Below are 21,916 nucleotides of genomic sequence, written 5' to 3'. Positions count from 1 at the left end.
TCCCTTCATTAATTCATCCTCTGTCTGTAGAACAGTCCTAGAACCCCTGAAAACATTAGCAAAACCCTCTCCCAGAATTTCTGTAAACATACAACAAGAAAATCCTTCTTCAGGGCTTCTGAACCAACAGAAAGGTTCCCAGACCCCTGCAACAACAGCACTGTCCTTCACCAGTGGACAGTATTCACTCTCTGTCTGCAGGACAGTCTCAGGAGCTCTTAGCCAACAGCCAGGTTCCAGGACTTCTTCAACAGGACTGTCTTTCACCAGTGGACAAGTCTGGCAAAACAACATCAAAACAGACAGACAAAGTACCAGCAAAACAGCCATGTTTCCTCAGTCCTTGGCAGCTCAGGGGGCAGGTCTCAAAAGTCCAGGGTAATTCAAAGTGGCCACCAGCAATTCTCTCAGTCTCTCTCTCTCTGACTCCACGAGGGTGCTGCTTCCAAAAAGTTCTTCTGCCTCTCTCTTGTCTCTCCAAATCTACATCATCAGCTCCTCCCAGTTCAGGACTTTCTTTTCACATCAACAAGCCCATCCCACAGGTGAGATTAACAAGCTCTGGGTTTTAACACAATCAATTTGAAAGCCAAGCCAATACAGGGGGATCTTTATATTCCATTACTATCACAACTAGTCACCAATATTACTCAATGAAAAAGTAGCCCTAACATTTCTAAATTCATTTCTAATCATAGTAAAATTCACAGTGAGCCCTTCATGCTAGTGTTAATGACCAGGCACAACACACCAAGAAGGTGATCTTCTAATGTTCTGTTTTTATTTTTCTGTCAAAGAAAAACAAAGTTTTTTTTTAAAGATCTACCATATTGACCAGACTATTAAGAAATCTCACCATTGACTAGACTCTTAAGGAATCTGAGCCCAAAGTTTTGTTTTGATGAAATCATTGTGATTTGAGAGGTACTGAAAATATGGCTGCTGTGAGTCTAGAACAAAACAAAATGAAATAAAACAAACCACAAAAGGTCTTCCTTCCCTCATTGCAGAGTTGGGGGAACAACAGGTGTAAAATGCCACATATACTGTGGATGTGGCCAATATGTTGATTCAGCTTCCTAAATAGTTTCCTCCCTATTACCACTCTGTTTTAAGATGAACATGAGTAGGGGATGGAATATTAAGAAATTGGTTACTGATTGGTAATGATATGTACATACAAGCAAAATCTATCAATAACAATAAGATAAAATATTTTAAAATAAATAGCAAATACAAAGGTCTTCCTTTTGATTCAGCAGCCCCCATCCTGTGTATTTACCTTAAGAAGTTCAAAGGCAGAAAGGAAGGGTCCATAAATAATACATTTTCATAGTGACATTTCTTGTGATAACCAAGAGCTGGAAGCAAATGGGTGTCTATCAGCTGAAGAATGACTGAACAAACCATGACAATTCAAATGAAATATTGTACCATATGAAATTATGACAGTCATTCAGAGAAACATCAAGATTTGAATGTATTGAACGTGACTGATATAAACAGAACTGGGTTAACAATACATACAATGACTATAAAAATAGAAATGAAAAGAAAAATAAAAGCAAAATGAAATCTGAGGTATTATAATGATCGATATAATGACTCATCCTGTATTGAAAATGCCCAAAAATTGAAAATAGGGGATATTTGGTATTATGAAATCCCTATACTTGGTAACAGATGGGAGACGACACAGGGCAGAGAGCTGCATATGTTTTCAAATTAATGACTATACTGAGTTGTTTTCCTTTGTTAAGAAGGAGGGTGAAGTGCAAGGAGTGGGAGTGAAGTGGATGCTATAACTGGAAATGTATATGTTTTAAAGAAAAAGCATGCTAATAGAACTAAAGTACTACTCTCAAGACAAAGTTCATGGGCCCAGTTAGAAGGATAGATATTGCAAAATGAGAACTCTGTTTTCACTTTATATCTAAAGCATAAATAGGGAGAAATATAAACTCTTAGAAAATGAGTAAAGGATGTTTGTTTAAATATCTACCAGATAACTGTTCTATGTCTCCCATTCCTAATTGCTGAGCATTGGGCATAAAATAAAAATCTCACCTCCAAAAGAATCATTATGGAAAAGGCTATCCACATGTAGAGAAAGAGTCTGAATGCAGATTGAAGCAAACTACTTTCTCTCTCTCTCTCTTTTTTTTGCGTTTTGGACGGGGGGAGGGCAGGACAATTGGGGTTAAGTGACTTTCCCAAGGTCACATGGCTAGTAAGTGCTAAGTGTCTGAGGAGGGATTTGAACTCAGGTCCTCCTGACTCCAGGGCTTATGCTCTATTCAGTGTGCCACCTAGCTGGCCTGAGTAAATAAATTTGAAGGAAAAAAAAATCTCACACGAAGGATATTATCCAACTCCTATTAAAGGACCTAGAATATGACCATACAAATAAATATATAACAGTGTTGTAGCACCCAAAGGGTTAAGAATTATTGTCTTGGGAGAGAGGCCTGTAGTGACTCTGCCTTGATAATTCCAGTTTTGTGGGTTTTTTTTCTTCACTTTTTCACTAGTACTAATCATATACAATGTTCTCTGAGAGCAAAGTGAGGATCCAAAAAGCTGTCAAAACTGCTGCTGAGGATATTGGGTGGAAGTTAAACTACTGGGACGTCACTGTTCCCCATTCTCAGAAGGATTATCCTTGTCAGGCTTGATTGGCTATCTGATGACTCAGAATTTTAGACCTAGACTGGAATTTTAAAATCACCTAGTCCAAGAGTTCTATGGACTTAAAAAAATTAATAGCTATATTTCAATATAATAAATTTTTTAATCCTATATGTACTTATATCATTATTTTATGCACTTAAAATGTGATTCTGAGAAGGGATCCATGGTTTTCATTAACCCTCCAAATGGATCCATGATACACAAAATGTTAAGAATTTCTTATCTAGTCTCAATCTTTCTCATCGATGAGCTGAAGTGCAATGTAGTTCTCTTTTCCTAGTTGTTGTGACTTTTTAAAAAATTTATTTTTGGAATGATGAATCTTGACAAAATGAAGGAGTTGCTTTCTGAGGCTAGAGCTGAGCTTATCCTCGTATTGAACAAGCATGAATGAACTTCCTCTTCTACACACATTAAATTTGACAAGGGAAACTCAGTAAACACAATGGTGTTTCCATGAATAGCAGCAGAAGACTTCAGGTCAAGATATACAGATTATATTATCTTGACAGGAGTTAATCAGGAAGAAAAGGGAATCTAGTAAGAGAAGATTTTTTTAAGAAGGTCATAGGTCATTCTACTTCTTGAGTATATATATATATATAGCTTTGTTCCTAGACTCTTCCTGTCCTTTGTTAGTGTCCAAAGAAAAGCATGGGGAATCTACCAAATAGAGATTCCATATGTAATTCCAGGAATCTTACTTACTCTATGTGCCAGTTGAAGGATCCAATTTTAACCAGAAATTTAATTAAAGTTTTTGAATGACAAAGAGAGATACAATGATGCATATTTAACAGGGAGAATAGAAGATTGCCCTTCTCTAAAACAAATAGTAGAAATTCAAACTTTGGGACATTGAAGGACACTGCGCATTTAGTAAAGATCTTGACATCCCTAAAGCAACTGATTTGGCACAAAAATATTTATAGCATCATGAGGAATTATACACACTTGGGTTCACGTTTAGAAGGGACCCTTTGGGACGGCTAGGTGGTGCAGTTAGTAAAGCACCAGCCCCGGGAGTCAGGAGGACCTGAGTTCGGATGTGACCTCAGACACAACACACACACACACACACACACACACACACACACACAACTAGCTGTATAACCTTGGGCTTAAACCCAATTGACCTCCCAAAGGCAAAAAAAAAAAGGGGGACCTTTAAAGATCATTCTAAACACAGAATCACAAATTTCAGTGTTGAAGGGATTCCAATGGCCCCTGAAGCTAATCCATACCTGGAAAAGAATCTCATTTAAATGGTATATGGTCATACAGTCTTTGCTTGAAAACCTCCAATGTAGGGGAATGCCACTACCCTTCTTGAGGTAACCCATTCTATTTTTTTGTATTTTTAAAGTTTGTAAATAAGATTTTCCCCCCTTATATTGAGCTTAAGTTGTGACCTTAGCAACTTCCATTACCTCTGATTGTTCATAGTTTGGCCTCTGGGGCTACAGAAAAAAGATGAATCCTTCTACAAGAATTCTTCAAAAACCTGAACACATCTATTGAGTCTCCTTCTTTCTTGAAAGAGTTTCTTCTCCAATGTAAAGTCTGCAGTTGCTTCAAGTGATCTTGATATGGTATGAATTAGGAAGACCCTTCACCATTCTGGATGCCCTCCTCTGGGTATTCTCCAACTTGTCAAGGCTTTTCCTAAAATGGAGCATCTAGAACCAAATATGCTAAATTTGGTCTGGCCAGGTTAGAGTGCAAGGACTGTCATTTCCTTATTCTTGAGTGCTATATGTAGCCCAACAACCTAGTTTTAATGAAGAAGAAACTGAGGGTCAGAGAGTATGAGTGGCTTTTGCAATAGCATATGGGGATAACACTGTAGTGCCAGTATAAAGACCTATGTCCTTTGACTCCAAACTCAGTTCTTTCCCTCTGTGCAGCCCAGGTCACAATCTCCATTTTCCAAACCAAACATTCTTAGTAACCTTTGCAATGATTAGAGCCAGAGAGGTGAAGTCAAGATAATAAAGGAGAAAGAATATAGCCTAATTCCTCCAGCAAATCTCCTTCCCAAAGGTCTAGAAAATGCACTAGACTGAATTCTCATTGAGAAAAATCAAGAAAAAGTCACAGTGAATTATCTTTCCAGTCCAGCGAGGTTCAGAGAGACAGACAGATCTTCTGACCCTGGGTATGGAGTGTGGCCAAAAGCAAAGCCTAAAAGAGAGCCCAGACTGGGCACCAGTGCAGGAAGCACCTGGGCAGAAAGAGATCCCAGAGAATTCCTGAACTAGTGCAGGGTTCAGGAATAGGTGCCTACTGACAGCTCAGTCACCCACTGCCCAGTTCCAAGTCAGGTCAGATGCAGGAGGTGTGGCTATAAATAGAGATAGTAGAAGTGTTCCTCAAGGAAGAAACAAACTCAAAAGCAATCACTAGTGGCGTGGTTGTGATTTCGTGAACAGAATTGGAACTTGGTTCTAGCATCTAGCCCAGGATGGAAGTCTGCAATGGCATTATGAATTCCTGGGGATGCCACTAATATTGCTGTGCCAAATCCAATGCTTTAAGGATGTCAAGATCTTTGGCTCAGGCCAAGGAGGAGCCTGCAGCTCAGTCTCTGAACCTGCAGAACCTCCCAGTGGGTTAATTGTTGCTGATTTCAGAAACAGTCTAGTGAAATTGATAACTAGAGACAAGTCAATAGACTCAAACCTGGGTTAGGAACTTATAAAGCTCAGACCGTGAGTGCAATGAGCAGACTTAGCCCTGGTTAACCCACTTTGGGATAACTGGAAGCTTACAGACCACCAGTCTGACCTGTGAAAACAGTAAGATATAAGAAGACAGAAACCCAGACTATACATTCCCATCAGAAGTGTGCAGATCCCAGAATGCTTACATAGATTAGAGTGCATCTAACATCTAACATGCAGCAATGGATAAAGTGATGCACCTGGAATCTGGAAGACTCAAGTTCAAATCTAACCTCTGATTCTTACTGGATGCATGACCCTAAGCAAGTCACTTAGGCTCCATTTGCCTCAGTTTTTTCATCTGTAAAATGGTTATAATAATAGCACCTACCTCCCAGGGTTGTTGTGAAAATAAGGCAATTTTTTTTCTAAAACAATTGACTATTTCCAGCTATAATTATTATCATTATCATCATCATTATTGTCATTAGATAAGAAACCCAGGTAAACTCATGCAGGGTTCTATGTTGTGAAGCTGAGCAAACCTAGAAAAGAGGTAAAATATTAAGTCTGATTTGTCTTTTGGAGGTCATTAGCCTCCCCCAGGGATAATTTTATCACTTTTTATTGGGTAAGGGTAGACACAACTTGTTCCTTGGAAAAAAACAAATCCCATGCTTCATTTTTTTTTCCACTAGCAACCAAAGCAGAACCTTTTAGGAATAGGAGCCTGAACTTTAGGTTTCAGCTTAGAAAATCTTTGAGCGTACAACCAGCAGATAAAATGCATAGTTTCTTAGCTTTTTGGTGAAGATTAAGTGAAGATCATTCAGACTGATTAACTAGTTCCTCACTTTTTCCTTCTCTGCAATGCCTCTCACCCCCAGGGTCTCAGAGGTTACATATTCAGTCATTTGGTATAGCTCATGGGCACTAGGAAAAACAGAGCATGTGCCCACCATTGTGAAATAAATCATTTGACTTGCTTCTTCTTAGGACCAAAGGGGTCACTACTGGAGATTACAAAAAGAAATGGGGCCAGAAAAAAGAGGCAGTAGAGGAAGACGTTCTGAGAAAACAGTGAAAATAAAGGAGAATAAACAGAAAATCAGATGAAATAGATCCATGGCATAATTCAGCAGCACATCCCCTTCACGTTTTCACTTCACATATCTGCCTCCATTCCTTAACAGATTACCCAGTCTTCTTTCCTTAACCGAGCCAGTTTACCATCTCCCTCTATAATTATTTCTGCATTCCCTGTTTTCTTCTTCAGCTCTTTCTTTAGCTTCTGATCCATGGTTTCTTGATACCAAAAGCAGACTTTAGGATTCCAGGGGTCATGCATGAATCTTCCTTTTCATGGTACTTTAAAGCTTTACCCTGATCCTTAGCGTATGTTTGTGCTTCTAATGATCTCCCTAAGCATCATTCCTTCTTCCCCGTAGTCAACTCTGAGCTCTTTAAGAGAGAGCTCTTTCCTTGGAAGCCACAAGACAAGATGCTAAAAACAGGAGCTATATTCTTCCTCAAGTTTATGAGCAACAGAGGAAACCCTGAGCTAGTGTATATGACTCATTATTATGTGGTGAACAGGACAGAACATTGGATCTGGAGTCAGGAAACCAGAGTATAAATGCTGCCTCAGATGCTTGCTATCTATATGACCCTGGACAAGTCATTTAATCTCTCTCAATCTCTCTTTCCCTATCTGTAAATTTCCCTATCTGTAAAGCAATAGTCTCTAATACACCTTTGGTTTTAAATCTACAATATTATTATCTGCCTTGGAACTTTCATGTTTTATAAGAAGGGAACATGATACAAGATAATATAATATAATATAATATAATATAAGCACAAGCAAATATATTAATTGGCAACCTAATAACTTCGTCCCATATATCTCTTGTATGGCTGAGAGAAAATCTGAACTTCATCCTCCAGGACAGAGAGAAAGTGGCACATCAAATCCTTCCCTTTCCACATTTTTGGGGCCATTTTTTACTTCTCAGTCTAGCTTTAATCCCTGGTGTTTATTCCCTCCATCCTTCCTCTTCCCTACCCCTGGCTCCCACCCCCTACTCCCCTAACACTCTCTCTTATTTCTCTTTCAGGCATCTGCTCTCTCTCTCTCTCTCTCTCTCTCTCTCTCTCTCTCTCTCTCTCTCAGATTAAATAAGTCTATCACAATAAACAGGTTTGCTTACAAATTTCTTGTCATCATAAATTCTCCCAAGAGTCTCAGAGTAATCTTTCAGCTAAAGTCTGCATTTGATTTAATGACTTGAATTTATAAAGAAGTTTTTTTTTTTTTATAACTTCCCCCAAGCTTTGTAATATTTCCAAAGAGAGCTTCCAAGAAACTGTAAAACTGTGGTGAATTGGCTTGTCTTTCCACATGTTCTCAATGCCTGGACACATTTGCACAAACAGACTGAAAAGTGACTTAGTAGATGCGAAGTACCTGTACGGGGGGGCTGCTGTCCCATCAAGATGTGCTACGTAGATCTGCGTTGGGTTTTTTTCACTCCAAATGTCTCAGAGAAATGCAGCCACATCCCTTGCCACAATCTAAGAATTCTCTGGTGGTTTCAGCCATTGGTTAAAATAGCACAACACAGCCAGATGGAACACGCATGTGCAATAGGAGGTGGCCTGAGGCGAAATCATTTTTCAAGAGAACAAAGTTTGGTTGTGCCAGGCAGACCTGAGGAAAATAAACCTCCAAAGCATACATACTCTAATCCTGCTGCAACTTTTCTATTCCACTTCACCACAGACTGCCTCTTCTTTTTATTTATGAACAGTAACACGAAAAAGATTGAGGGCTAGTCAGTAAGACAGCATGGCTTTTGTAATTAAATATTAGTTTTAAATAAATCCTGGCATTTCCCCAGATCTCTACAAAGCATCTGTGGCCTTTCCTGAAAACCGGAAAATCACCGTACACCAACTGCTTCTTTGAAATGAACTGGCAAATGACTGCTCTTCAATTTCACATTCTCTCTCTCTTTTTCCTGGCATCTGATCTTAGAAAGCAAGAGAAGAAAAGTAACTCAGAAAGTGGTTTCGTGCCAGATTTTATAGAAACACACACACACACACACGCCAGCTTCTTTACTCACTTCTCAAGAGGCTGATTTGATGGGCTTGAACAAGTCCTAAATTTCAGGCACTTTGAAAATGAAATGCTAATTTTCTAAATAACACATTAGGTAAACTGTTAGATAATTAATCCTGAGATAGTAACTAGATAATTAAAAAAAAAAATTACAGCAACATGATTCCTCTTTTGTACTACAAAGAGCCCTTTTCCTGTTACTCTATGGCAAAGTGCCATCCATTGTTCAGGGGTAATTCAGAAAAGCTGGCATCATTGAGATGAACAGCAGTCAATTGCCACTTTAGGAAGCTGGGTTCTTGTACAGCTCCAAATGGCACACTCCCAGAAAGCTCCAGATTATTCATTCAGACAATATAGGCTTCACTGCTACTATGGGCATCAAATATCTGGATAAATTCTTGGAAGAATGTAGTAAGATCCTAGAGATGTTAATTCAGGCTTCCATATACCTGAGACCAGCAGTCATCTTGAATGACTGAGCCAATGAGATGTTCAGTGATGACTCCCATCACCCACATCTATGGGCTGAGTTCTAAATGTTTGCCCAGAGTGTCTTCTTAAGTATCTTTAGGAACTTAATAGAAAAAGCAACGTTATATGGTGGGAGAGATTTCTGCACTTGGAATTGAGAGGACCCGAGTTCAAATCCGACTTCCAGTGTTTGTTAGCTATGTGACTGTGGTCTCCTAAGCCTCGCTTTCCTCAGCTTTAAAATAGGGATAGGAAACCTGTCATTGAGTCCAAGAAGATGTGGGTTCAAGTTCTACCTCTGACATATACCAGCTGTTTGGACCTAGGCCTCTCTCAGTGCCTCAGGTGGTTTCAAGACTATAAATTCTAATGTATATATGCTAATAAACATGGGTTGAAGGAGTTTATTCATACAGAGTTCCCTATTAAAAATGTGTGGATGTGCAGGGGGTGCTAGAGGTGGTGGAGGGAGCACCTTTACTACTTAGGATGTTTTGGGGCTTAAATGAGATTATATTAAATGCCATGCAGAGTTTAAAGCACTATATAATTGTTTCTAATGCTTGACTCAGAAATTCTTGCCACTATCTCAGAATTTTTATTTTATTTTAGTTATTACAAGCTTGATAGAAAGCAATATAAACTTTTCAGTACAAATGGCAGAAATAGTTAACTCTATATGAAATCTAAATTATTATAGGGTTTAGGAACCCTCTAGGTCCTCAAGTGTGACCCTTTGACTGAATCTAAATTTCATACTTGAACTCAATCAAAAGACCTCACTCAATGACCTAGAAGGTCACATGTGACTTTGAGACTGTAGGTTCCCCATTCCTACTTTAGTACATTAAGTTTTTTTTTTTTTTAATACATAATTCATTCAATATATGAGTTCCAGAGCTTTCCTGCTTGCGTCTCCCTCTGGACATCCTTCTCTCTTCTGTGGATTTTTGTGTTTCATGCATGCTTTTTCTTTCTTTGGGGAGATTATTATTACTCCCCTTTTTCCTGTTTCCCCCATTAACCACCCCCTTCTCGGAAAAAAAAAAATCCTTCCTAACAATTCAGCAGGACCAAACAAAATACATTATTGGGCATGTATAAAATTATCTCAAAATTGGTATTTGTCTAGTGCATCACCCCTTCATTAAGGAGAAGTGGAACACATGCTTTATCATGTGTCTTCTGGAGTTGTGGCTGGTCATTGCATTGATCAGAGCTCAGATAATCTGTCAAGGGATATCAAGGAGACATTGAACTCTAACCTCGTTGTGTCTCCCCACCTCTCTTTTCCTCTTGAGATTCCAGATCTTTTTCTGCTGCCCCTGCTAGTCCAGTTCCCCAGAATTTCACTCCTTAAGCTTTATTAGTGCCATGCGAACAAGCAGCAGTTAATGCCAAGTCCTAGGAATTGCTTCCCTTGCCAGGAACCCTGGCAAAAACTTTTTTTTTTTTAAAGCAATCAGGGTTAAGTAACTTGCTCAAGGTTACACGGCCAGTTATTTCTGGGTGCGGTGCTGAGTATCTGAGCCCGGATTTGATCCAGGTCATCCCTACACTGGAGCCGGTGCTCTTACTCGCTGAGCCACCTGGCCGCCCCTCTGGCATAAACTTTTGGTATACTCTTTTAACTTCCCTGACATGACCAGTCTGTTCTTTCTGAAACTAGAGAACTTAACTCAGCTATTTTCCCTTATTAAAGCAATCCTTGTTTCCTCAAAGGTTATTAGAAAAAGTTTTATCCTTTAATCCAAAGGGTTTTAAGAAAGTCTTCTATTCTAATCAACATCTACACCGATTGCTGTATTGCCTTGTAGTCAGGAGATCTCTGAGCTTAACATTGTTGACCCTGTTGTTTCCACAGGATCTATTGAATATGCCTTCTAAGTCAGGGATAGGGAACCTGTGGCCTTAAGGTCACATGTGGCCTTTTAGGCCCTTGGATGTGGCCTTTTGACTGAGTACAAGTTTTATAAAATAAGTCCTTTCATTAAGGGGATTTGTTCTGTGAAATTTGTATTCAGTCAAAGGGCCACACTTGAGCGCCTAGAGGCTCACATGTGGCCTTGAGGCCGCAGTTCCCCACTCCTGTTTAAATCCTGGAAATTGTTTATTTATCTGGACTCCTAAATATGGTGTCTGTTGGCTCTCATGACTCTTTGGAATTGGATTCACCAGGGCTTTTTTTTTTTAATCTGATAGATTATTAACAATATGCTTTTTTCATCAAAGGAATCTAGTACCAAATGTCTACCTCACAAAGAAAATGACTCCATGTCTGAGCACAGAGAAGCTTGAGAAGGACCTCTCAGTACAACCAACTATTGACCTAGAGAAGGCTATTTTGTACTCACAATAAGTTAGGTGAGAGATAATGAGTGTCAAGTAGCATGGTGATGGGAATGGCAAGGAAGGAGCACATAGGAGAGATATTGTCAAGGTAGAAGTGACAGGACTTGGCAACTGATTAGATATGAAAACTAGGAATCAGAGGTTTAAAGCTGGAAGTGAAGTTTGGGATTATCTCATCTGCTCCTACCTAAATCTTGAATGCCAGAAAGAAGGAAGGAAGGAAACATGCCTTTGTTCAATGGCTCCTGTGTCAGTCACACTGCTAAGTTATTTACAAATATTATCTCATTTGATCTATGCAACAATCCCATGAGGTAGGTGCTACTACCATCAAAATTTTACAGATGAGTAAACTGAAGCAGAGGTTAAAGGACTTGCCCAGGGTCACATACATAGACACATGTGTAAAGCCAAGCACGAATAGCTTTCCAGAGAGGACTGCTACTGCGGATAGCTCTAAGGTTCTGATCACACAGTATAGTGAACTCTCTATTTATTCTGCAGTAAATTAAAACACAACATTCAAGAAACCAAAGTACAGCATTCACAATATAATAACATAACAACTGATCACTAAAGTGGCCACATAGTCTTAAAGTTTAAACGATATCATTCAGTAAGTCCTTAACTCAATCACAACACAAAGTACAAAGGTCAAAGTTCTCCATCCCTAAGTCACAGAAAATCATGATCTTCTCAGTCAGCATTAAGTACTCAAGAAAAGGTCTTTTCATCTTGACTGGATTCTGGCTCTCAGATTCCATGGTTCCTCTTCCATGGTCCTAGCTCCTGCCTGAATCTACCAAATTGTTGCCTAGATTCAAAGGTAGGCAGCTCTCAGCAGCTCGTCCAGTTGCCCATCCAGTCGCTGTTCCACACTGGAGTTTACAGTATCCAGTACACCTCAAGTCCTTCACAGTTTCTGTTGCTGGGAAGACAGAGCTTAACAGCCAAAACAACATTCAAAACACATTGCCGGCACTATCATCAATTCACTTTCTGTCTGTGAAATCAACACAGACCCACAAAAAAAGTCTGAAAACTTAACACAAATCGTCAGTACAGTCCCAAGACCTCTGAAACCCTCCTCCAAGACTTCTGTAAACAGACAAGAAAATCCTCTTTCATGGCTTCCAGTGAGGTCCCAGGGCTTCTGTACAAAGTATCACAAACAAAAATCAACACAGACAGAACAGACAAAGTGCCTGACCACCACAAAGTTCTCTTTCTCAATTCTGCTCTTTCCTAGCTTGGGATTCTCTGTATACATGGTCATTAGCTCCATCCTGTTGCATCAACAAGTTGCTCCCTCTATGGAGTTCGCAAGTTCTGTTTCTTAGAAGACTTGATATAGTCAGGGCAAGGCTCAGACAAGGTGCTAAATACTTAAGTAGCTGAAACAAGGCACTAAGTATTTCTTTTCTTGTCATTACAACATGTTAGTAAGAGCTAAATAAATGTTAAGTGTCATCATCATTATTATTAATCAGTTTTCCAAATGAGATCCAACCCATTCTCTTCTCCAATTCTATGCCAACTCAACTGATTGTACATCTGTGGTGCCTGCCTCAGATCCATGATTTGGTGTACTAACTCAATGGGCTAGCCATCAAACTAAGCTTCCTGTCGGTTTGGAGAACAGATATTCTTTTATGACACACTGTGTCCTGCATCAGATTATTAGGATTTGTGCTTTTTTCCTTTTTTTTTTTTGAGTGACCATGGCTAGCTTTGAAGACAGCCTATTTTATTCTGAAGTTTGGACCAATCAATGCAATATCAATCACAAGTAGGAACACCTAGAGTCGCTTCCTTCCTCTAGGCGATCCCTCTTACATTGAGATTGTGCTTAGGTCATCTCCAATGGCAAAGGCAAATATCTTGGAAGGATGTATATCTACTTGTTTTATGCCTCATTTGAAATTAATAATCCCAGGGTCAATTGAACCTCTGCAGGTAACCTCTGAAAGTCCTATATGATTTCTTAAAGTATTTCTTTAAAGCTAAAGCTCAGGGGCGGCCAGGTGGCTCAGCGAGTAAGAGCACTGGCTCCAGTGTTGGGATGACCTGGATCAAATCCTGAGCTCAGATACTCAGCACCACACCTAGAAATAACTGGCCGTGTAACCTTGAGCAAGTTACTTAATCCTGATTGCTCTAAAAAAAAAAAAAAAGATAAAGCTCAACCTCCAGAGTTCCATCTAAGAAAGACAAACAGAATTAGAAGGTTTGTTCATTTCTCTCAAAAGTGGGTGGGCATCCATATATATGAATGCATGAGAGTAGTATTCAACAACTGAGCTCACTCTAGGGTCAGGCTGTAGAGTTTATATGTATCCTTCCAACAGAGGCTGATGTCACTGCATCATCCTTTCACCTCTGGACAAAACAAAACATCACTCTAACCAGACCCACCCCCAGAAACACCAGAGCACTCCCAGCCTTGGGCCTTCTTGTCCAAAGAATCTGTCTCCACTCAAACTGAAGCAGAACACAATGGGTTTCCCTACTTTAGATTACATTCTTAAGAAGCTTAGGTGGGGACTGACTAGGGTAGGGAGAGTCAATGCAATCTCCTTTGGTGATTTGATCAGGATAAGCAGAGTCAGTCCAATCTCATTATCAGTAAAGTCCTCTGAAGAAAAAGACTGAACTTTAAGTCCGACTTTGGAAGGAAGGGGGGCTGGGAAGCTCTGGAATACCCCCAAGATATTGGCTATTATTAAATTTCACATTCAATATGTTTTCTCCCTACTATTCAGTTATAGGGCAACTATGTGGAGCCAGACCTGGAGCTAGGAAGACCAAGTTTGTTCAAATTTGACCTTAGACACTTATTAGTTGTTTGACAACTAATTTACTTATTAGTTGTATGTAAGTCATTTAAACCTGGTTTTCTCAGTGTCTTAGCTGGGGAAGGAAATAGCAAACCACTATGGTATCTTTGCCAAGAAAACCCCAAGTGAGGTCTTGAACAGTCAGAAACAACTGAAACAGCAATATTAAATTCTAGGTCTAGTGACCCAGGTCATTAGCCACCTTTCCTATAGACAAAGTCTGCTTAGTAACCTACAGTAATTGAGTAACTTAAAGCAAAGATGTCAAGCTCAAATGGGAAGCATTTTGACTTAGAAAAACATGCTAATTTTATCTATGTTGCATTGTAATTTTAAACATTGGAAAATGGTTAACACTTGTTAAATGGTTCCCAATTACATTTCAATCTTTCAGCTACACTAATTCATTTGATATCTCTCACATAAAGGGTTGCCCTTCCAACTACATGTTATAATATGGGCAATATGCGTCATATGCTATGCATTTTTTATCAGGTGAGTGAACATATTTCAGCTACCTAGAGGTACAGTGAATAGGGTGCTAGGCCTAGAGTTGGGAAGACCTGTCTTCCAACACTTACTAGCTATGTGATCCTGGGCAAACCGCTTAACCTTTGCCCTCCTTGCTTAATGGGGGTTCCATATCCCCCCTAATCAGGTTTGCTCTGTCCTCAGACTAAAGAATATTTTCTTTAATTGAGATGAGTCAGTTCCATTCCATTGTCTATTTTCATCTTTCCATCTAAATAAAGCTGGAGTGCTAACTTGTTCTCCCTCTTGCCCCAAACATGGCTAATAAAATCCTTATTAAAGTTTTTAACATTTATTGCAAACCATAGCTCATCCTGGGTTTTGGTGTTCTGATGCTATTTTGTTGTTGTAATTGTTCTAAAGTTAGTAATAAGAAAAGCAACAAAAAAAAAATGAGAGGAGTAATTGTGATAAAATGCTGGAATGAATGACTGCGAAAAACTCAGTTTCATCAATACCTCAAATCAGCAGCAGACAGGTTAAGTTGACCAAATGAATTACAGAAACTAAAAGAAAGGAAAGAAATCTTCACAAGAAAAAAGAAAAACTAATAGACATGACAAGGAAAGGAGTAAACACAATGGAAATTTCCAATTGAATGAATAAAAAGAAGCAAGTACAAGAAAACAAGGAGAAATTTCCAGAAAGGAAAATCATTACAAAAACAAGAGATGGAATCCTGGAAGAGAGAATGGCAGAACTGCAGAGATCTTCAGTATGGTTGGGGATGGTATGAAATGCTCAATATGAGATATAAAGGAAGATCAGGTAACTATTAAAAAAAATAGATACAAGAAGAGGAACCTATGTACAGCACTGGTCATTAACCTTCTTCAGGGTGTCATGGAACCCTTTGTTAGTTTGGTGCAACCTACGTACCCTTCTAAGTGCATAAAATGAGATTCATTATATTACAAAGGAAAAATTAGGTTGAAATACAGATCTGGGAGTGGAACAAGATCAACAAGAGAAACTTGAAATAAACAAGGAAAAAAATTAATGTTTTAAATGGATAAAAGGTTTTTATTTCTTTCAACACCCACCTCATAAAAGATCTAAGATGCTGTGAAGATTTTCATAGAAGAAGAGTAAACACAGGAACAAAGTGCAAAGGAAAAAGACTCTAAGATGAAGAGTTATCCAAGGAAGGGGAGTTTATAATCTATAGAACGGGGTTCTCAGACCACAAGGTGGAGGGAAGGGGGCAGGGCTGGAATGAGAAAAGGGAAGAATCAGGTTGGGGTGAATGGGTATCACAGAGAGAAGAACAGTAGGGGCATAACTTACTATTAGGTGCCAGGCAATTTGTCTTCACTCACAAGAACTGGAGGAAAGCTGGTGTGAATCAATAAGCACTAATTTGGGGTTGGTAGCCCAGATCTCAGCAGATGATGGGATACTCCCTGTCTTAGTTCTGCCTTTAGTGTCTCTGCTCAGTACCACAGTGCCACTTCTCTATCCTCAGGCAGCTGTGTGGATGGGGGAGGGGGGGGCGGGACTCTGCCCCCTAAGGGAGTGAAATTTCCTCTACATAGTCTTGGAGAACGGGAAGGAACTGGGCCTCTTCCCGTGTACTTCTGGAGTTGTGGTCTTCTCCCTGAAAGGCTATTGAAGCACAAATTTGTCCTTTTTTATGAATAATGAACTACACAAATTCAATGTACTTAGTTTGCATCTCTCTTTTATGTTGTTTTGCTTCACAGTAGGAAATGGACTTTGTGGATATGTTTCTATGAGATTATTTATTTTTATCTGTTGCACCAAAAAAATTTATCAACTAAAAAAAAAACACTCCAAGTGAAACACAAAAGGTCCTTTTAATCATCTACAAAAGGCATTCAAATACCTACACAAAATAAATATAATCTTACATAAAACTTAAAATACTGTTGTCTCTAATTTGTTTAATAATATAAAAATTAACTGTGATATAAATTTTATATTTTCTTTTTTTAATCTTTTCTTTTTTGAATGTTTGGGGATACTTTAAAAATTATAATTATTTTTTTTAATTTTACAGAACTATGAACATACTGTTCTGGACTTTCCCATTTTCTATCCCTTCGTATTTCTTTGTGTCCTGCACATTTGCCATTTCAAAGGTATAATTATATTTCATGGAGAAAAGCTAGGTGGCATGGAGATACAGTGGAGTGCCTGGAGACAGGAAGACTCATCTTCCTGAGTTCAAACCTGACCTCAGACACTAGCTATGTGACCCTGGGCAATTTACTTAACCTAGTTTACCTCCGCTTCCTTATCAGTAAAATGAGCCGGAGAAGGAAATGGCAAACCAATCCAGTATCTCTGCCCAGAGAATTACAAATGGGGTTACAGAGAGTCAGACATTATTGAACACAACAACTATACATTCACATACTATAATTTGTTCAGACATATTCTAATAATCAGATACAAAATATGCTTTCTGATTCTTTTTTACTCTCAAAGCTACTGTCAATGTTTTTGTATATAGAGATTTTTTTTCCCCCTTTTTTAGGAGTTGTCTCAAGATATACTCCTAGCAGGGAGGGGATGAACAGCTTTGTAGTTGTTATTCCATAGTGGTATATTGCTTTCTAAAAATATTGCAGCAATTCAGAATCCTACCAGCATAGCATAAAAATGTCATTGTTTCTCTACAGGCTAAGCAACATTAAATTTTATCCCTGATTCTATTTTTACCACTGTTTTGCATTCATCCTTAGTTATCTACCCATGTTTTCATGTTTTATACATGTTTTCTTTACATTTCAATGGGTTAATGACACTGTTCTTCAACTATATTGATGATTTTAACTAACACTTTTCCTTCTCAGAGAGAAGGAGTCTAGGACAGTATGTTTGTAGAGAAGTGGAAAAAGATAGTAGAGAGGGAGCTATAGAAGATTCCAAAAAGAAAATGGATAGATGAATGATTTACCCAGGCCAATATCTAATCAGTGAGTTAAAGAAATTCTAAGTTTAGTTTAATGGCTACATTCCTGCTCATTGTGTTTGCTCAGACAGGTCTGGAGAAGTGTTGAGTCTCCTTTTTGTTAAGACAGGTAAAGGGAAATTGATGTCTCTTTGACCAACATTTGGTGCCCCAAGACCCTCATTTTAATGCAACTCATCTCTCATTGTGTTAACCAGTCAGGGTTGATTGGTACCTCTCAGAAATACTTGCTCTTGGAAGGACATATAAACTATGAGCCCACTATCATGTGGGGTCTTTGGTCTAAGAGATAGCCAAATGACCATCTTTTTATTAAAAACATGCTGGTCTTATTAATAAAATAAGTAAATTACCCACAAAATATGTCTCTTAAACCTTTTTAATCATCCCATAGGAAATATTGTGGAACAGTGAAAAGAAATCTGAATCTAAAGCCCGAGAACTAGGGTTCAAATCCTGTCCCTGACACTACCTTTGTGAACTTGGGCAAGTTACTTAACCTCCCTGGACCTCAGGCTCCCCATCTGTAAATGAGACTAGATGATCTCTGAGGTGTCTTCTCTACCATCTTATGATCCTATGAACATGTTTTGGTAGACCTAGGATATAAATTGAGATATCTGGAATCTATGAATAATGCTTAATTAATGTATATTGAATTGAATTAAATTTTGGCTTGTCTATAATGTCTCAAAATAGAGCAATGGATGGCTAACTTCCCAGAAAATTCATTGGTTGAATACTCAAATTTGTTTATCACTGTCTGGTTTTCAGGTAGCCAAACTGGCCATTAATGAACAATTGGCTAGCTTCTAGTGCCATGTGAGCAAACACGAAATTTTACTGAAAATGTAATTTGGAATAAAGATGTGTTTATTGCAGAGTTGGGGAACCTGCAGCCTCAAGGCCACATAGGCCACATGCTCAAGTTTGATCCTTTGACTGAATCTAATTCTGTGAAGCTTTGATTCAGTCAAAGGGCCACACTTGAGGACTTAGAGGGCCTCATGTGGCCTTGAGGTCACAAGCTCCCTACCCCGCTTTATTGGTTTACATAATTGTTAGGGTATACTTATGATCCTTCATAGAATTCTTTATAATAGCTAATGGGCATATATGAGGAACACATACCCTTCTGCTGAAACTGTGCTTGATTGGTGTGTGTGTGTGTGTGTGTGTGTGTGTGTGTGTGTGTGTATAAACTAAACAAAGCACATATTTTCTATTATTTGAGGAAAAGCTTATTTATATTATTAGTATTTTCAGGAAAGATTAAGTCAAAATCAAAGTATTGAATTTTAGAGGGAGTATAGGGCTAGCCAGAAGAGAGTATTCATTTTGGCTAATCTCATTCAAATTTGCTAGTGTAAGTAGCTGATTAATTTAAAAATGATTGTCTCAAATTAAATAGTGGCAAGGTAGCAGATCTTAGTGAAAGCTTTAGTTTATTAAGCAGAGGATTATGTACCAACCTAATGGTATATTTCTCCAAAGAATAGTGTGGTAACTTATTCTATGCTTTGTTATTAGTCCAAATCCTAGCATTTGAAGTGGAGACCTGAGACTACCATCAATTCATATATCTACTTTCTCTCCCATTGGAAAGTTGAGAGAAGAGGAAGTTAAAAAGATGGGGAAGGGAAGGAAAGGGCTGAACCTTGGGGACCTACGTTAAGGAATACAGGCAGGGAGAAAAAGATAATCCAGCAAAGGTCAGGGAAGATCTGCCAAAGAGTTAAGAAAATAAAACTGTAAATACTATCAAATGCTACAGGGAGATCATGGAGGATGAAGAAAGGAAATTGAATTCAACTACTACATGATCATTTATAACTTTAGAAGGTATAGTTTCAAGAAATTGAAGACTACTTCATTAGAATTATTTTAGGAAAAAGGGCATCTAGGAAGGAGAAGTAGCCTGCGGAGACTAGCAATTCTTAACCTTTTTGGTGTCATGAACCCTTTTGGCATTCTAGTGAAAGCCATGGGTCCCTTTTCAGAATAATTTTTTTTTAATGTAACATAAAATATATAGGATTACAAAAAAAGAACAAAACCCAGATATGTTGAAATGTTATCTCTCTCTTCCTCTCTCTCTCTTTGTCTGCCTGCCTGCCTGTCTGTCTGTCTATCTATCTATCTATCTATCTATCTATCTATCTATCTATCTATCTATCTATCTATCTACCTATCTATCTCTAAAATTAATTTATTTCCTTTAATCTATCAATGGATTCCTGGGTTCTAATTATTTTTTTTTGTAGTTGTTGAGTTCTTTCATTTGTGTCTAACTCTTTATGACCTCATTTAGGATTTTCTCAGCAAAAATAAGGGAATGGTGTGCCATTTCCTTCTCCAAGTCATCTTACAGATGAGGAAACTGAGGCAAAGAAGGTTAAGTGACTTGCCCAGGGTCACAAGGCAGTAAACATCTGAGGTCAGGTTCCAGCTCATGAAGATGAGTGTTCCTGATTCCAAGCCCATTGCTCTATCCACTGTGCAAACTAGCAGCTCCTCCAGTTAATGGATCCCATGCTTGGAATCTCTTGTGTAAACTAGTAGTCTAGGAGTTTGACAGTGAAAAAAAAGGGGGCAGGTGATAGGATATTAGGGTGAGTGGATTCGTAATGCCAACTTAAACATTAGGGGCAGGTGACAGGGTACAGAATAGAATGATGGAGCTGGAGTCAGAAGTTCTTTATGTAAATCTTTTCTACCAGTTATTGTGGCCTTGGCAAGTCATTTAACTTTTACAGCATTAGTTTCCACATCTGTAAAAGGCACATAATAATAGCACCAAACAACTAGAGTTGTTGCGATAATAAAATGGGTTAGATTATATGTGTGTGTGTGTGTGTGTGTGTGTGTGCATACATCACTTTGCAAATCTTGAAGTGCTATATGAATGTTAGTTTTTTTTAAAGCAATTGGGGTTAAGTAACTTGCTCAAGGTTACATGGCCAGTTATTTTGTGTGGGTGCCAAGTATCTGAGGTTGGAACCGATCCCGGGTCTCCCGACGCTGGGGCTGGTGCTCTTACTCTTTGCACCACCTGGTCGCCCCCTGATTGTTAGTTTTTGTTGTTCAGTCATTTCAGTCATGTTCAACTCTTTGTGACTCCATTTGGGCTTTTTTTTTTTGGCAAAGATACTAAAATGATTTGTCATATCCTTGTCTAGCTCATTTTACAAATGAGGAAACTGAGGCAAAGATTAAGTGAATTGTCCAAGGTCACAAAGTGAATAAGGGTTTGAGGCCAGGTCTAAACTTAGGTCTTCTTGACTCTAGGCCCAGCACTCTATCCACTGTACAACCCAAGTAAGTATTAGCTATTGCCAAGTAAATATTAGCCCTTATTAGAAATTATTATATTTTGATGCAATTCAGAGGATATCACTGAGTTTTTCATAGAATTTCTGTAGAGGATGAATCCTCTACAATAAATATTGCTACATAATCTGTAGCTATTTTCATGGTGGCCTCACAAATATTTATAATTAATACACAGTACTAATAGTACAGTAACATGTTTTGGGTTGCATGACAAAACCAATTTTGCTAACTCTTAATTGTATCTCCAACGAGAACTTGCGAGCTACCTTTTATTTTGCCTTTTGGCTTCATTTAGAGTAAAACATGTCAATAGTGATGTCATTGGCTTCTTTCTGTGCTATACCTACTCTTTGGCCATTAGATAAGAACCTCATATTTAGGCTATCAAAGTATAAGTTGATGTTTATAGACAATCTCAAAATCATGAGATTCTTAGCATATCCAAGGATTAATTTGTTACTGCTATCATTGTGTTGTTTTGGTCATGTCTGACTCTCTGTGATCCTTTTTGGAGTTTTCTTGGCAAAGATACTGAAGTGTTTTGCCATTTTCTTCTCCAGCTCATTTTACAGCAGAAGAAACTGAGGCAAGGTTAAACAGAGTAAAGTGACTTATCTAGGATCACACAGCTAGTAGATGGGATTTGAATTCAGTAGGATGAGTCTTCCTAGCTCCAGACCTGGTGTTCTCCATATTATATCACCAAGCTACACATAGCAGGATTACATATTAAGCAATAAATCTTTTTTCTTGTGAATTAATTCAATAATTCCTTTACAAGTTAGAATCATAGAGTTTTAAAGTTAGGAATGCAGTCATTTAAATGAACTTGCCATTTTAGCAGATTAGCAAGTTTAGGTCCAAAGTTTTCCCCAAAGTTGTACATAGCTAGTTAATGGCAAACATAGAATCCGTATCTCCTGAATCTTCTACTAATATATATGTATACACATGCACACACATATACATGTAT

General features: G+C 38.4%; 1 protein-coding gene across 3 annotated transcripts in view; it reads right to left on the bottom strand.

Moving 5' to 3' along the window:
• The window catches only part of ARSL (arylsulfatase L), a 48,016-nt gene extending 31,878 nt beyond the window's left edge, over positions 1-16,138 (bottom strand). Inside the window, exon 1 of one of the 3 annotated variants that reach the window (XM_069072849.1) lies at positions 15,960-16,138. The gene's annotated coding sequence lies outside the window, so the exon portion shown is untranslated. Of the gene's footprint in view, positions 1-7,821; positions 8,024-15,959 lie in introns of those variants that run through there. The other 2 variants (XM_069072850.1, XM_069072848.1) reach the window with 2 other exon arrangements.
• Between the last annotated feature and the right edge of the window lie 5,778 nt (positions 16,139-21,916).

The sequence above is a fragment of the Petaurus breviceps genome, unplaced genomic scaffold, assembly GCF_028583685.1.
Source record: "Petaurus breviceps papuanus isolate PSGF00001 unplaced genomic scaffold, PetGlider_PUasm1.0 90849, whole genome shotgun sequence".
Taxonomy (NCBI): Eukaryota; Metazoa; Chordata; class Mammalia; order Diprotodontia; family Petauridae; genus Petaurus; species Petaurus breviceps.
The sequence above is the reverse complement of the archived record's forward strand: the minus strand, read 5'-3'. Positions and strand labels throughout refer to the sequence as shown.